Genomic DNA, 15,751 nt, shown 5'->3' on the forward strand with positions numbered 1-15,751 from the left:
AACCAATGATAAACTTATTATAGGCTATGGGAATGATTGTGTTAGTGTGTGCTCCAGTGTGTGACCATGTGCAACCCCATGTTGGAAACACGTGGCAGATAGTGAATCAAATCGAAAAATAACTTCATATCACTGGTTTTTAATAGAAGTAAAAAAAAAAAAAAAAATCACTAGGTACTTTAGCTGAAATGCTTATTGATTGACTCATTTGCAGTGTGTTGACCCCCCTCCTAGAGCAACAGATAGGGTCCGCTGAGAGCCCGTGGACCAATCGGTTGCCTGTAATATTTCAGTGGGGAGCCCTCCCTGTGAACCAGAGAGAGACAGAGAGAGAGAGAGAGAGAGAGAGAGAGAGAGAGAGAGAGAGAGAGAGAGAGAGAGAGAGAGAGAGAGAGAGAGAGAGAAAAAAAGAGAGAGAGATGGTTTCTCTCTGCTGTTTCTGCTAGCTCCGTTTTCCTCATAGCGATAGCGGAATAGGCGTGCGTTTCTGTTTCTGTTACTCCAACAAAGATTACGTTGAGTGAAAACGTCGCCAAGAAAGCTCGACTTTAAGGTAAGGACACTCATGAAGCTGTTGGATGGAGGTGCAGGTGCTCCTGTGCACATTTTTGAACGCACACTATCCGCGCGTGCAGTGTGAGCGGGCTTTGCTTCTGGACTGCATGGTAACGATAACGACTATTTGGGCTTGTATCGGCGCAGATTCCCCTGGACAGCAGGGACAGGTCGCTGGGCTGTCAGCGGGGCTCCAGCTGTGTCAACTTGACAGGAGAGGAAAAAAAGAGAAGTTGCGCCATTTGCCAAGGCAGGACGACCCCCCCCCCCCCCCCCCCCCCACACACACACACACACACACACACACATACACAGGCACCAAATGGTCTTTGGCTGGCAATTTCAAAACACATATGGAGAAGACTCGGACATGCTTTTCATTCGTGCGTAAATGTCCGCTGACCGTGAAAGAGCGCTAATGCGTGTACGGAAGCTATGTGTGTGTGTGTGTGTGTGTGTGTGTGTGTGTGTTTGTGTATACATATGTCCCGGAGAGGAATTCGTGAAGAAGTGTCGCGTTTACACTGCAAAGCAAGGATGTGCACAACGGCTTCATTTGGAGATAGAGGATAGAGAGCGTAGCGTAGAACGAGCGTGGCGTTTGGGATACAGGGAGGAGATGATTCCTCAGGACCACCCCGGTCCAGAAATCCTCCGGGAAGGGGGGGGGGGGGGGGGGGGGGGGGGGGGGGGGGGGGGGGGGGGGGGGGGGGGGGGGGCTTCTGATGGGAAAGTGGGGGTCGATTAGGATGCTGCACATTTATTACGCCACATGTGTACTGTAGATGATTAAAGGAGCCAAGCTTTCCAGAGGGGTCTTGCCTCACTAACGCACGTTTGGTGCTCCTTTGAAAGATGATGACCATTCTCCTTCTTAACATCTGGTTTCACATGAATTATCTCAGTTTCCACCTCTTTTCCTGCATGCTAAAACCCCTCTTTTGGCACAGCCAAACTGAATCTCATGATATTAGTTGGATTATCTGGATAATGTGTGAAAAGATATGATGGATCAGGCATACAACATGGCCCATCCACACCATGCAGGTGTGCTTTGATATACAGTATGTTCCTGCGGTGTGTGAAGTGAAATTAGAATTTAGAGGACAATTGTGGGACATCATGGGTACACCACGATTGGCTATTTGCATCTGATTACTAAATCCAGGCTGTATCTTAATAAATGTGTGTTGGTGCATGGGTAGGTGGGGTGTTGCTTTGGGTAATGCATTAAAGGGTTTTGATGTTGTGTGTCAGGTATACATTATCTAGTTTTTTAGTGCCAGTGTAATCCATTTGTAAAGCTACAGTAGCACAGAGCTTCGTACGTAGCACACCAGCCCTGAATACTCAAACCCATCCTCCCATGACATGACTCAAAACACAAGAGGAAATTAGTATTTTTTGGTATGAATGTGCCATATCCAGCTGACTTCCTCCGGCATCCTTTTGGTTCCCGCTTCCTCTCTTTTCCTTTCAATTGCACTTTTCTGTCTACAGTCTGTCACATGTAAAAATGGTGTGATAGACAAGAGGGTTCAGTTTTATAGCAGGATCCACTGCCTATTTGTGTCCTTCAAATGGAAAAGGGGGCAGCCTCTGGCTCACCCAGTAAGAGCGTGCGCCCCATGTAGGCTGAGGCCTCTGCAGCGGCATGGGTTTGAATCCGACCTGCGGCCCATTGCTGCGTGTCATCCCCCATCTTTCTCCCACCTTTCCTGTCAATCCACTGTCGCTCTGAATAAAGTGAAAAAAGACCCAACAAAAAAAAGCTTTAAAAAAATAATGGAAAAGAGGGGTCAGTTTAACAGGTCCGAGACTGTTTACACAGAAAAAAAGGAAAAGAAAGTTTTCCCCCCACTTTGTTAACACACACATATATATATTAAACACACAGTATATATATATATATATATATATATATATATATATATATATATATAAATTACAGTACTTATATCCCATTTCCATTATTAATTATAACTCCTTGTGCTGTGGGTGTAAATGAAAACTCCAAACAGCAATTCAAAGTGCTGAAAATCCTCTTCCGTCTAATCAAAACGTCTCTTCTTCATTTCACCAGGAAAGACACAGGGCATTAAGAAACTAAGATGCTATCAAAATGCTGGTTCACAGTGACTTTTTAAGTCCCTGTCATTTTTTCTTTGAACCAAGCACAAAAAGAATAAGCAATGTGTCGACATTTCTTGCAGTGTGTAGGAATGCATTTGCCAGAGCTCATTCTGGTGCATCAACATGCTTTGCACAAATCCCATTATTTCTTTTCACCACCACATAAGAGGCTTGGTAATGATGTTCTGTCTTGATGGGTGCGTGAAGATTGAGCGAAGCCATTGTTTAAGGTTACTGCACACAAAGAGAATAAAAGATGCAGGGAGTGGGACAGGCAACACCTTGAAGTTCCAGGGTACTTAGAAAGACGACACAACCAGAGGTTTCAGTTCAATTTCCTGGGATAAAGTGGTGCAATGTGTTATGTCTTAGGGGATATAACGTCAAACAGCTTAGAACATTAATTGATTATGCTCAACACTGATTTGATCTTTGCTTGTACAGGCCTAATGGCAAGTCTACATCAATGCTAACAGAACTGTGAATCTGTACTTTGAGCTAAATGCTAACACCAGTATGCTAACACGCTCACAATGGCAAAGCTAACATGCTGATGTCAAGCAGGTGTAATGTTTATTCCATGTTCACCAGTTTAGTTTAGCTTGTTTTCATGCTTACATTTGCTAATAAGCACCACACATAAGGTAAAGCTCAATTCAATTTTATTTATAGTATCAATTCATAACAAGAGTTATCTCGAGACACTTTACAGAGAGAGTAGTTCTAGACCACACTCCATAATTTACAAGGACCCAACGGTTCTAGAGCAAGCAACAGTGTGACAGTGGCGAGGAAAAACTTCCTTTTAGGCAGAAACCTCGGTCAGACCCAGACTCTTGGTAGGCGGTGTCTGATGACCGGTTGGGGTTAAAATGAAGAGTGGCAATAACAGTCTCAAAAAATAGTAGTTTGTAGTAGTTCATGGCGTAGCAGGGCACTGTACGGCATTACAAGGCACAGCAGGACGTAGCAGGGCACAGCAGAGCGTAGCAGGATGTGACATGGCATCACAGAACGTGTAGCGGGACCATGGCGACAGCTGCTACCAGGATTTTGGAGCCGGGCAAAAAAGGAACATAGAACATAAGGTTTCCGGGGTAAACAGAACAGCTGAGGCTGACGGGAATTTCATAGTTTTGCAGGTCTTAAACACATTGGACACATTTGGAATTTTGACTTGATGGCATTGTGAAATGAAAAGTTGGGGATCACCAAAGATCATTGCAGTTTATCCTAAGGTCGTTTTGAAAGTCTGTAGAAAATGTCATTAGAACCACAAAAGTTAACCTCATGGTGGCGTGAGAAGGAAAGTCAAGAGGATTTATCCACTCGGCACCTTGAATATTTGTACCAAATATAGCAATCCTTTCAGCAGCTGCAAGACATTCAGGATCTACCAAAAAATATCTAGATGATGTGAGATGAAAAATCAGGAAATCATGGAAGTTAGTATGAATTATACTCTCGAGCCAATGAATGTCTGTACAAAAATGCATGACAATTCTGTTTAATAGTTCTTGAGATATTTCAGTCTGGACCAAAGTGGTGGACTGGCCGACAGACGGACACTGTCATCCCTAGAGCCATGCTGCTACAAACTGTTGAAAAACTAGCAGCTCAGTTGAACAATTATAGAAAATGACCACCCTTCCAAACCCAAGTGATGCCATAAAAATGTGTGCCATTCATTTGAACTCTATGTAGTAGCTTGATTAAAACATTACTTGACACAAGATTTTCTCAATGTAATACACTTGGCATCACTGAGAAACTAATTGTTTGTGGATCTTATTACATATTCAATGTCCCTTTTATTAAGCTTCTTTGGACTTAAACCTTTCAGAATCACCATTGCTTTATTCTACCAATACAATCTGGCATTGGTAGTGTCCCTTTGCAACAAAGTACTTGGTTATCATCTCTACAGTTTATCAAAGCTATGTGCTAAAAACCCTATAGCAGTGGGGGAGCAATATTGGTCTGGATGACGAGGTGAAGGGTTTTAGGAAATTTCTATACACACAGTTACAGTTACCGCTAAAGCCGACCACTGCATGAAAACGTAGTGCAGAGGAGATGGTGCTATTTGAAAGAAAACCTCTCCATGTTGATATAGTGCATTCATTTGAAATCTGGATGAATGGGTGCTGTTGATAAGAACAATTTGGAGTAGCAGCGGCTGGCACATGTTCCCTCTCTGCTTCTCTTTCTTCGTGTTGTCTGCTCATCTCTCTCTTTCCCCCTTCAGCCCTGACTCCTATAAACCATGCTTAGTGTTGAGCTATAAAGAGGCCATTTTGCATATTGCTTATCAATAAAGAGCATTCAACTCTAACACTGGGGTTTTTATTGGGCTCTCACAGACACAACCAGTAGATTGGTGGCCATTAATGTCCAATATAAGCACTCCATGTTCTGTTGTCCATGTGCTTTATGGAGGTACGGTTTAAAGATGTTCATCATCAAGACATCAACCAGGCAACTTTTGTGAGTATGGAAGCATTGTTTTTGCAGTCATATCATTTAACCTCTAATGGCCACTGAGATTAAAACAAATCAAGTACAATAACAATGACAGATGTGCGGCAAACTACACTCAAGTGAATGAAAGTCGTCCTGGAGGATCAGATGTGGAGTGGAGTGAAAAGAGGCATGGCTGTTGTTTGTTTTGAACAATCAGGATGCTACTTTTTTTCCTAGTGTAATAATCAGCTCAGAATCTGCAGGGGCCACCATGACTGATGTATGGTCTAATCTGCCTTGCTTGCTAGTATCCCTGGGTAATGAACAGAAGAACATTTACATTTGAGTTAATCAGTGCATTTAACATTAGTCATTTAGTATGTTGCCTGTCCTGCTGTTGTATCTCCCTCCTAGAGCCAAAACAAAGGAAGGTGGGAGATCAGCGTCGTTATGAAACACACATGCCAGCATAGATGAGATTATTAGATACTGCATGTTGTCATTGAAGCTAAATATCAGGTGCGTCTATGTCTTATTCTAATGTGGAGTGGATTCAGGTTTGGATAAATGTTGAAGTGGATGAAACATCTGCTATCCTCAAGCTTGTTGTAGACAAACAGTCATGAACAGAATGCATACGCAAACTGAAGCAAGTGCATTGTATCCCAGTTTTCCAAGTGGAATGACTCAATTATGTCAGATTTCATATAGTGACTCATATATATATATATATATATATATATATATACACACACACACACACACACACACACACATATACTTTTGCTTTAGCAGTTTGGGGATTTTTTCAGGCCTTTTTTTGACATGGCAACTAAATTCATGAAAGGGGAGAGAAAGGGGGAAAGACATGCGGCAATGGGCCGAGGTCTGAGTCAAACAGGGTACCACGGTGTTAAGGACTAAACCTCTATACGTACAGTATGTGTGCCTGCTCCACCAACTGAGCTATCTATGAGCTTGACTCAAATATTTTAAAGGCCATCCCTTGCCTTTTTCATCTCACATCGGTTAGGAAAGACAAGATTAAAGACACGCTTAAGTTTAGGTATAGGAAAAGTAAAAGGGCCACTCCATCAATTTTACACATAAACTCATTATGAGGAGGACTGCTTGAGTAATATGCTCTGTTGCTCTGGAGGGAGCTTTCCAAAGTCTGAGAGAGTAACCCTGAGGATCCTGGCATGGGCAAGGAGTCTTCACCTTTAACTAAAAAGCTTGTGTCAAAAACTATAAGTATGGAGTGTGAAAATGTTTTTTTAATTGAACAGAAAAAAACAACTGTTCACCTTTTGAATTCAAGTTTCCCTATTTCACCAAACTTGCTTAACTGCCTTGTTAAACTCATCGTTTGTAAAACACACGTCAGTCAAACTCGACAGAAACTAAATTTAACTCGCCAAAAAAGTCTTTGTTAGTCTTTCAACTGTTCCAACAATCACTAACCCTAACTCGGGCTTGCTCGAAATACACCCTTAATACACAGTTAGATGCGAAAATATGCTCGCTATCCTCCCGCTGTCTCTCTCAGCCATCGCTGGCATCGTTGTGAGAGCCAAGTGAGAGTTGCTGCTCAGCGTGCAGCTCGTTCTGCGGAGGCAGATCATTCAATTAGCAAAAGAAATGGACAAAAATCGTCCCAAAACATGCTCCCCGAAAGATAACCGGCGATCTGCTTAGCCACGCGCCAATACATTTGTAAAATTGACCCTGGTGCAGCATTCAAATGTTGATTCATTATTCAAATGTCAAGTTTATAAATGAAACTATTCTGCACAGCCCTACTAACAAGGGATGAGAAGTCAGGGAAATCTTGGCCTTAGCTCATCTTTGGAACTTTGAAAAGTTGAAAGCACACCAATCTACACACTCAGAGATTAGGCAAAATAATGATTGTAAGTTTAGTCAATAAAATGGTATTAAATAGATGTTAAGGCTGTCCCGATTGTGCTTAATAACCACCCTGGCATCTTCTAAGTGGGTTTATAATGACATTACTACAATTTTTTTCTCCCGTGTCAAAAGGGCTTTCTCTTCCCCACTCTCTGTTGGCACGCTCTGAGTGTTGGCGACAAGACAAAAGCTAAAGAAAAGCGAGGCCTTTATTGTTAATTTAGGTTTGGTGGAGTGAGGGCATCCCGCACACATGCACACACACTATGGATGCATTTTCACATCCTTCACACTTATCTTTTAATTGTCAGCACTCCCCCTCTTATCCATAAACATACCTTCATTGTTGCTATAATGGAGCTGCTCTTACCGGAGACTTTGCACCTTGATTTCCCCCTCCAAATGATGATTTAATCACACCCGCTGCCGTTATTGCAGAATAATGGGTCAGCCCAAACTAAGAATCGCTATCCATGCAGTACACACTCTCAATAGATGTACAGGCCACTCAGCGTGCATGGCATGATGTAATGGAGAGAAAGATACCCACCCAACCCCCAACAGTCCAATACAAACTCTTTGTATGAATCGTCTCACGGATGGGACCTGTAACGGAGCTTGCAGGCGAGCGGCAAGGTTAAAGAGGCGAGGGTAATTGATGTAACCTATCTGGGTGGAAAAAATGTTTGCTCGTGTTCACAGTGTACTCTTGTCTGATGCACTTGGGCGTGAAATTGTTCCCCTTTCCACCCTAGCAAGCCCCGAGCCCAAGTCCTTTGCCCATTTCTAGCCAAGCGAGTTAGCCTTTCTGCATGTGTGTCTTTAAACGCTGGGGTTTGTCTGTTGGCCTTCAGACGCCTGTGTGAGTGTTTATTTGAGTGGTTATTGATGTGTGTGTGTGTGTGTGTGTGTGTGTGTGTTTGTGTGTGAGGGGTTGTTTATGTGGGGGTGGGGGTGGGAGAAAAGAATGGGAGGGTGTTGGGTGTCAGCTGGCCTTCTCCATTCCACTCTGATTGACAGAATAAGTGAGCGAGTGCTGAAATGATTACGGGTCTGCATGGAGAACTGCGGCAGAATGATCACTGAGCATTTCATGCTAAAAACAGAGACAGAGAGTAGTCTATGTGAAAAGCTGAATTTGGACTGTGACTCAAGTGCTTCTGGAAATGAATCACATTAGTCTATTCGGGAATGTGTTAGTATGGGTGTGTTTTCCATCTTGCCTTTTTTTCATGATTGATCAATTGATGAATTTTGTGATTGATGACTGTGAGTAACAGCCATGCGTTAAATCATGGGGAGTTCAACAAGTCATAGGCTATAGACTGTGTGTGTGTGTGTGTGTGTGTGTGTGTGTGTGTGTGTGTGTGTGTGTGTGTGTCTAAGTCCCTGTAGAAAACAACATTAGCGTAGGATATATCCTGTGTTATGTGCTTGAGAAACACTGCCCAGGAGATGTATTTGCTTGCAGTACATTCCATAGTAAGCTAATTGGCAACACAAATACACACTTTCTGCTCAGCATTCCCCATGACAATTGTGTGCAGGAGTAATGTGCAGTTGGCTCCCAGTTGTGAAAGACACTTTTTTCTACAACTGCATAAAGAAATGACTCACATAAAATGACTCTTAATTATCAAGACAGAAATGAAACGTCTGTATTTGTACTCTTACTGTGAGCAAGAATCTGTTATTCCATTAGAAGTAGTAAACATGTCTTTAAAATATCCCATTATATTTTTTTTTCTGAATTAAATTGGCCGTTCCCTAACCCCAACCCCCTTAGTTACTGTTACTATGCCTGACAACCTTCCCTTCTCACACAGAACACTGTTCTTTGTAATCCCATATTGCCCAGATAATATGTAATAATTATGTTCACTTTTTTCATAAAAGCATGAAATATGTTACACGTGTACAGTTGGATGCTTAACGTTTTTAGAAAGGAAGCCATCGCAAAAATGCCTCGTGGCGGCCATTTTACTTTATGCAATAACCAGATTATGTGTTTTGCATCACATCTCCTGAAAAAAGTGAGCACTTCCCCTCAATTTGCAAATATCATCTGGACGAATTAGCATCTTTTAAAGAATGAGTCTTTATTTCCACACAGAAGTAATTAAAAATAGACTCCTCATACAGCCGATGACGGCTAAAATGACAACTGTTGCTATGTTACAATTAGTTAAATTGTTGATGCTAGTTATATGAGTTCTATGACAACTCTCAACCGCTAACTGTTGTTCCCACCTGATTTGCTTTAAAACAAGAACCCATGCACACAATGGCTACATAGGCCCACATAATGCTAAAGGAAAGGCTAAAGTTATATAGGCTTTAGTATATTAAATACAAATTAAAATACTAAACGTGACACTAGGTTGCTACTGAAATTAGTAAGCTAGTTAGCTGTGTATGCTAATATTTGCAGCTGTTAGAGCAGATCAACACACTTTTTTAATCAATTCCTCTCAATTTTTCTGATTTATTGTTTTACAAAGTACAAAAATCAAGTAACATGACTCAAACGCATGTAGTGTAGCCTGAATTATGGAAAAGCCTTAATCAATCTTTCAAATCAATCAGGCTTTTCCCCAGTTTTTAGTAAATCGGAAGACTTGATGCCAGATTATATAACATTACATGTCATTTAGCCGACGCTTTTACACAAAGCGACTTACAATTGCTATATATTGTACATCAGAGGTCGACCGCCTCTGGAGCAACTAGGGGTCACGTGTCTTGCCCAGGGACACATTGGTGGATGTATCACAGTGGGAACTGAACCCAGATCTCCCACCCCAATGGCATGTGTCACATCCACAGCACCATCACGATGTCTCTGGCACAGCTTTCCCCTCACTCTGGCACCATAAGAGGAACTTTCTTTTTCACTTGTTGATGATCAGAGGATGGAGAAGCACGAGGGGGAAAGCACAGATAAAGGAGGTAGGGATGACGGCCTAATGGACTGGATGAGCAGTTGCAACAGTGACTCAGGATGAAGGGATGGGATTTCATGAATGGGTGATGGAGGGGAGAGAGATATGATATGATAGAAAGTAGTCTTTAAATGCTACATCATAGGGTTGTTATCCATTTCATTTACCCCCATTCTCTCCTTGAGGTGCATCACTTTATAAAATGGCGGCATGCCTTTCCTCTTCTTTTGCTTAATTCTAAGTTACTCATTCTTTCCTTCATATTCTCTGTCCTTTTCTGGCTCCATTTCTGCCATCTCGTCTTCCATTTTTATTTTTTACTTTGCATTCCTCGCTTTTACGCTTCCTCCTTCCTTCCTCTTTCTTCCTTCTTTTTACTTCCCTTCATTCATCATTTCATTCTCAACACTCCTCCCCCATCTCATCTTCTGCTTATTTCTCTAATGCCCTGTTAATATCTGCCTCCATCGCTTCACACCCTGCCTCCATTTTCTAGATTTTTTAGACCTTAATCTAATTCTAATAGCTGCCATGCTTCATCCCCCTCCTTTGTCCTCATCTAGTTGCAAAGTCTACCTCTCTTTGTCAACCACGACCCCCCCAACATAAACATTTCAGCCTCCCCATCACTCTCCCTTAGCATTTTTTCCTCTTTTACATTAAGCAGTCCTTTGCTCCTCTCTACAGCCTTCTAAATCTCTTGTAAGCGGGGCAAGTGGCGGTGCAAGTACACGCTTTCAGAGGGACATGCCTGCTCTCAGATTTAAATAGATAATGGCGGAGCCCTAGCGCTTGTTGGGCTCTCTGAATAATGCAGGAGATCCCGAAGGCATTGTTGCCAGGCATCACTGATGGTGACATGCATATGCCAGCTCGCAAGCTTGCAATATTGATATCAAGAGAGAGGAAAAGACTCAGTGGCCGTTACTTTTAGTTTTCATCCCTATATAGCAGCTATGTTCTTTATAAAGAACTTTAAGTTGACCCTATGTTTATGTGCAAGCTTACACTAAAATTATGACTCCATAACGTTTGTGGTGGTGGTTAAGAAAAGAGTTCTTTATTGTAGAGGAGGATCTGAATGAGGGACTGAAGGCAGGGAATGGGAATCCAGTGGCAGCAGGCGATAACAGAAATAATGCATAACATGGCTGGAGCGGAATGGACTGAGGGGAAGCGTCTGACAGGGGTCAGTAGGCTAGGAAGTTGCTGGCAGGTAAAGGTAGGGAGACAAGCAGGAAGATAGGCTAATGGGTGATGATACACTGTGGTTGAAACAACAAGCATGGTAGAAGTGCAAGGGTAGATATACTGCAAGCTAATCAGCTGATGAGAGGCAGGTGAGCAGACTGAGAGATGATGAGCTGATTGCAGACAGGTGTGCACCAGCAGAGCCAGGAGTCTCAGGAAGCGAGACCACCCCAACACACACACACACCTACATGGACACACACAGACGGAACATACAGAAAGAGAGACAGACAAGAGGAGCACAGGGAACACAGGGAAGGAGAAACACAAGGTAAATACACTCTTCTGAGGGTTCATGGTCGTATTTAAAGCGGGAAGTTAAAAACCCCAAAAACATTTAGACTTTGGTGAGTGACCTCGATTGGGAAGGTAGTCGGCGGTACAGCCCAAATATACATGATGTAGTTACAGGTTGAGATGGAGGTATCCAACCTTTTCTCTCCCAGTTCTCCGCATATTTAAAATTTGAACACCTGTCTGTGTTTAACAAATTGCAGTCTATAATATGTAAGGTGACAGGGATTGCTTTGGCACTCAAAATGTTCTACCGCTGTCACTTAGGGGATGTTACTCATAGCGGAAACCCTAAATTGTCTGATGACGCTGATGACAAATCCGTATTTTATATGGATCTGTCAAATCACAGTTGTACGTGCAGTCCAGTTCAGTTAGAAAACTGCTGGGTAAGAACTCAGATTTCTGTCCAAGCCTAAAAAAATCCTCTGTATTAAAAATAGTCTGTAAAGAGTCCAGCCATTTTGAGCTTGATTGAAGCAAAGGTGCAGGCTCTTAACACTGGCAACCTGTTGCCATTCATTGTACAGACAACATTACAAGCAGTTATCAACAGCGTGCCATTGCAAGGGGGCCACACAGAAAAGAGGTACAAATGTCTCACCGTTTCTCTCACACTCCTCTAACTCAGTCAAATCTGAATTTACAAATATGACATAGGAATAGGAATAGTTGTGTGTCGCAGATAAATCTGTTTTGGGATCACAGAAAATGAAGTAAACTAAACTTGGACATACACCAGTCTGAGAGTCTCTCAACATATGTTACTCTGATTTGATTAGTTTCAGCTTTCAGCACTCCGCAAAAGGTTTAATTTCATATAAATTAGGCTTATTGGTCATGAATTCCAAAAATAAGTGTAACACTGCTAAATTGGTGTTAGTGGTGAATCTGATGGTTTAAAAAAAAGGTAAAAAATAAGAATTATAAACCTTGAAAAGCGGCAATTACTTTAGAAAAAAAGGGTCAACATTTTTTTTAATGACAACAATTGGTTGAGGAGATGCTAGTTGCCGGACTCCTATTGTATGTAGAGCTCAACAGCGATCGCCCACTTTTTGAACGGTTCCTTTTCTGGAAGGGATTTTCCCCATTCAATTGTTCCATAGAACAAATTGAGAAAATGCTAATATTTTGTCCTACTTTTCCTTTTGACCTTTTTTATTGTCACCAGTAATCTAAGTTGGTTGGTTCCTGGTCTAAAACTCTATATAAGCATTTTCTCAATTTGTTCTATGGAACAATTGATATACTTAGGATTATAGCTAGTGTAGTACTTTCCCATGAAATCACAAATAAAACGTGTTTTTCTTAAAGCAAGGTTGCCTTCATACAGACTGCCACGGGGCATTAACATTGGTTTCACAACTTTATAGCTTGTGGTAAGTCTACCTTTAATTAAGCTTTAGTCATCATGGCTAATATTCAAAATCCTTATGGAGAAAATAAATGTGATGTTTACTACAGGAACTAGAGGATGGACACCCGACCCGAGCCCGACGGGACCCGACGGTGCCTGACGGGCCGGGCCGGGTTCGAACAGATTTTTAGAAAGGATGCTCGGGTTCGGGTCGGGCTCGGTCACATCAGCGCGATAAGGCATTGAACATTTTTTTGTGTAAACACATTATTTTTTCCTGTTTATAACTTTTGGTTTTTTATTTCTATTGGTTTGTTTTTTCCTTTTTTGCTTGCTTATTTACTGTTTGGGTCTTACTGTATTTTACCAATTTTTATCATGTGAAGCACTTTGCTACTTTGTCTGTAAAAGGTGCTATATCAAGTATACCTATTATATTACATTCTTAGCAGCAAGGCATTAAACTAAACATGTAGGCTACAGTATATGTGTGAGTGAATGCTGAATTAGCGCATCTCTTATTGGGGCGGCTTATCAATACAGGTTAAGCAAGGTATTTATTTGACTCAGATTTACTGACATAATCCCCCACATATGATGTTAATAAAAGCGGGCTTTCCACACAAACAAACGTACATGTGTCATTAGTATGAGAAACAAATGCGATTTTTAACTGTGTCAGGCTAGGGTCGGGCTTGGACAGAAATATCTTAATGCCAGTTGGGCTCGGGTTGGGTTGGGTTACTGCTCTGTTGGACGCGGGCTGGGTTCGGACAGAAAAATCCGGCCCGATCTGCACTCTAACAGGAACCACACTTTTGAGCTCTATATGCTAAGTCTTTAGCATGAAGCATGAGACCAGATTCAAGTAGGGACACAGATGATCTCCTGTAAAGGTAGTCTAAAGTGTTCAGGACAAAGAATTTAACCACTGAAACCCGACCGTAACAACGAGATCACCAGCACAGTTCTCTTTTTCTTTTCTTCCTCCTCTTTCCTCTGATGCCCTTCTGATTTCTTCATTTGATCTCATGTCATGCTCTCATGAAATCTAATCACAGCTGTGATTATTTAGCTTTCCCACAAGCCATTGCACTAATAACTATCAGCGTTATCCATTCAGCCATGATCACTAATCTTCTGGACTGGGCAGCTCATCTGAGATTGGCCTGGTCTATCAGAACAGCCCGTCATGACAGGTAACATTATTGCAGTTAAAGGGAATGGCAGACACTTGGACTTTATAGAAAAGATTCTCTTTTAAAATGTTGGGGTTATAAGCCTGCAACTTTTTGTGCTTGTCAGCCTTTTCAAGGTTTTAGGGACAGTGTGGGGAAAAAAAAAAGTCATACAGAAATATTATCAAAGGAGAAATAAGTGGAGCTGTAAAAAAGAAAAATATGCTGCATTGTCTCCCTGTATCCTTTCTGGAAGCTATGCGCCGCTGCTTGAGGAAATAAGGGAAAAGGAATATAGAGAGAGAGTTATTGATATTACCTTGTTATTTTCTCCCTTGCTAGTTATTTACTACTTTTTCTATAAAGCATTTTCCTGGAGGATGCTTCTGACTTTTGAAGAATGCAGGGTTGGTCCCTCAGGGGGGCATTTTGGGGAGCTGTTTGTGTGTGGGCGCCTTTCGCCTGTCTGTCACAGAGAAAGGGAGAGTATGGAGAGAGTGAGATGGAAATGAAAGAGAGGAAGAGACTAGATGGTGTTTGATCAGTGGGGTGCTGAGTCACACTGAGATGCGATGGAGAGATTGGTGCTTTGCGACAGAGGAGAGGGAGCAGAGAGAAAGAGACTAAATGTGAGTTTTGAGAAGGAAAGCCTCAGCGGTCTTCTTCTTCTTCTGTCTTTCTTAGACCAAACACACATGCAGACACATGTGCACACTACAATTACTTTCCACTTTGTTTTTTTTCTGCCTCCATGTCCGTGGGCGTCTGTCTTTGAGTCAGAGTGGGATCTGTGGGGTAGATGAAGAAAAAAACCCTGTCATATATTTTGCCATCCATCAGAGGTGTGGTACAGTGTGTGCAAAAGAGTCTGCTGTCAGCGGTTCTCTCTCCAGAGATGACGAATGTGGGGCCCTAAAAGCTCCACATTTACATCTCCAACAATGCCGAGCCTCCTCTATTGTTTAGAGGGATTGGCTGCTATGTCACATAGTCACATAGTCACAGTGCATGTTTCTAGAAAAAAGCCTGGGATAAAGCCATTTACAGTGACTTGGCTGCCTATGCTTCATTGCAGCCCAACGCAACACTAAGTTTGGGAGAAGTTTTTCATCAAATTAGTGATGAAGGGAATCAGAATTTTTGCAATATAGGAAGAAAGCAAATCATTCTAAAACCAATATAATTGGCAACACAAATTAGAAATGATGTAGGTTCAATAAACAAATACAATCATTTACAGTTATAATGGAATACTATGAAATCTTACTTAGTGAGGCCATTAGTTGAAATAATTAAGAGGTCCTTATGGTATTTTTCAACCTGGATCCTATTGTTCCATATATTTGTAATTAATGTGAACCAAATTATTTGAAATTATTGAAATTAGTCCAGTACTGAGCCAGGAAATGTGCTTGTTTTTGCCACTGTCAGGCTCAGATTGGTATTATAAGTGTCTGACTACATCATGGAGGGATGGAGAAGGTGATGTTATCCTGCCATGCTTTCATGTGTACTGCTACGTAGCTTGCCTCTGCTCTGTCTGCTGCTCTCAACTCTTGGAACATTTTTCTTTAACAAAATGTGATTGAAAATCTTTTAAATATAAAAAACGGCACCAATCTATGCTGTCTGTACTCCGAAAACAAACTCCCCGGAACTCCTCT

General features: G+C 41.8%; 1 protein-coding gene across 2 annotated transcripts in view; it reads left to right on the forward strand.

Moving 5' to 3' along the window:
- The first annotated feature begins 446 nt into the window (after positions 1–446).
- Positions 447–15,751, forward strand: part of dlgap3 (discs, large (Drosophila) homolog-associated protein 3) — a 125,826-nt gene continuing 110,521 nt past the window's right edge. For both annotated transcript variants that reach the window (XM_034891692.1, XM_034891691.1), the window contains exon 1: positions 447–553. The gene's annotated coding sequence lies outside the window, so the exon portion shown is untranslated. The remainder of the gene's footprint in view (positions 554–15,751) is intronic.

This window comes from Etheostoma cragini, chromosome 14 (genome assembly GCF_013103735.1).
Source record: "Etheostoma cragini isolate CJK2018 chromosome 14, CSU_Ecrag_1.0, whole genome shotgun sequence".
Lineage (NCBI taxonomy): Eukaryota > Metazoa > Chordata > Actinopteri > Perciformes > Percidae > Etheostoma > Etheostoma cragini.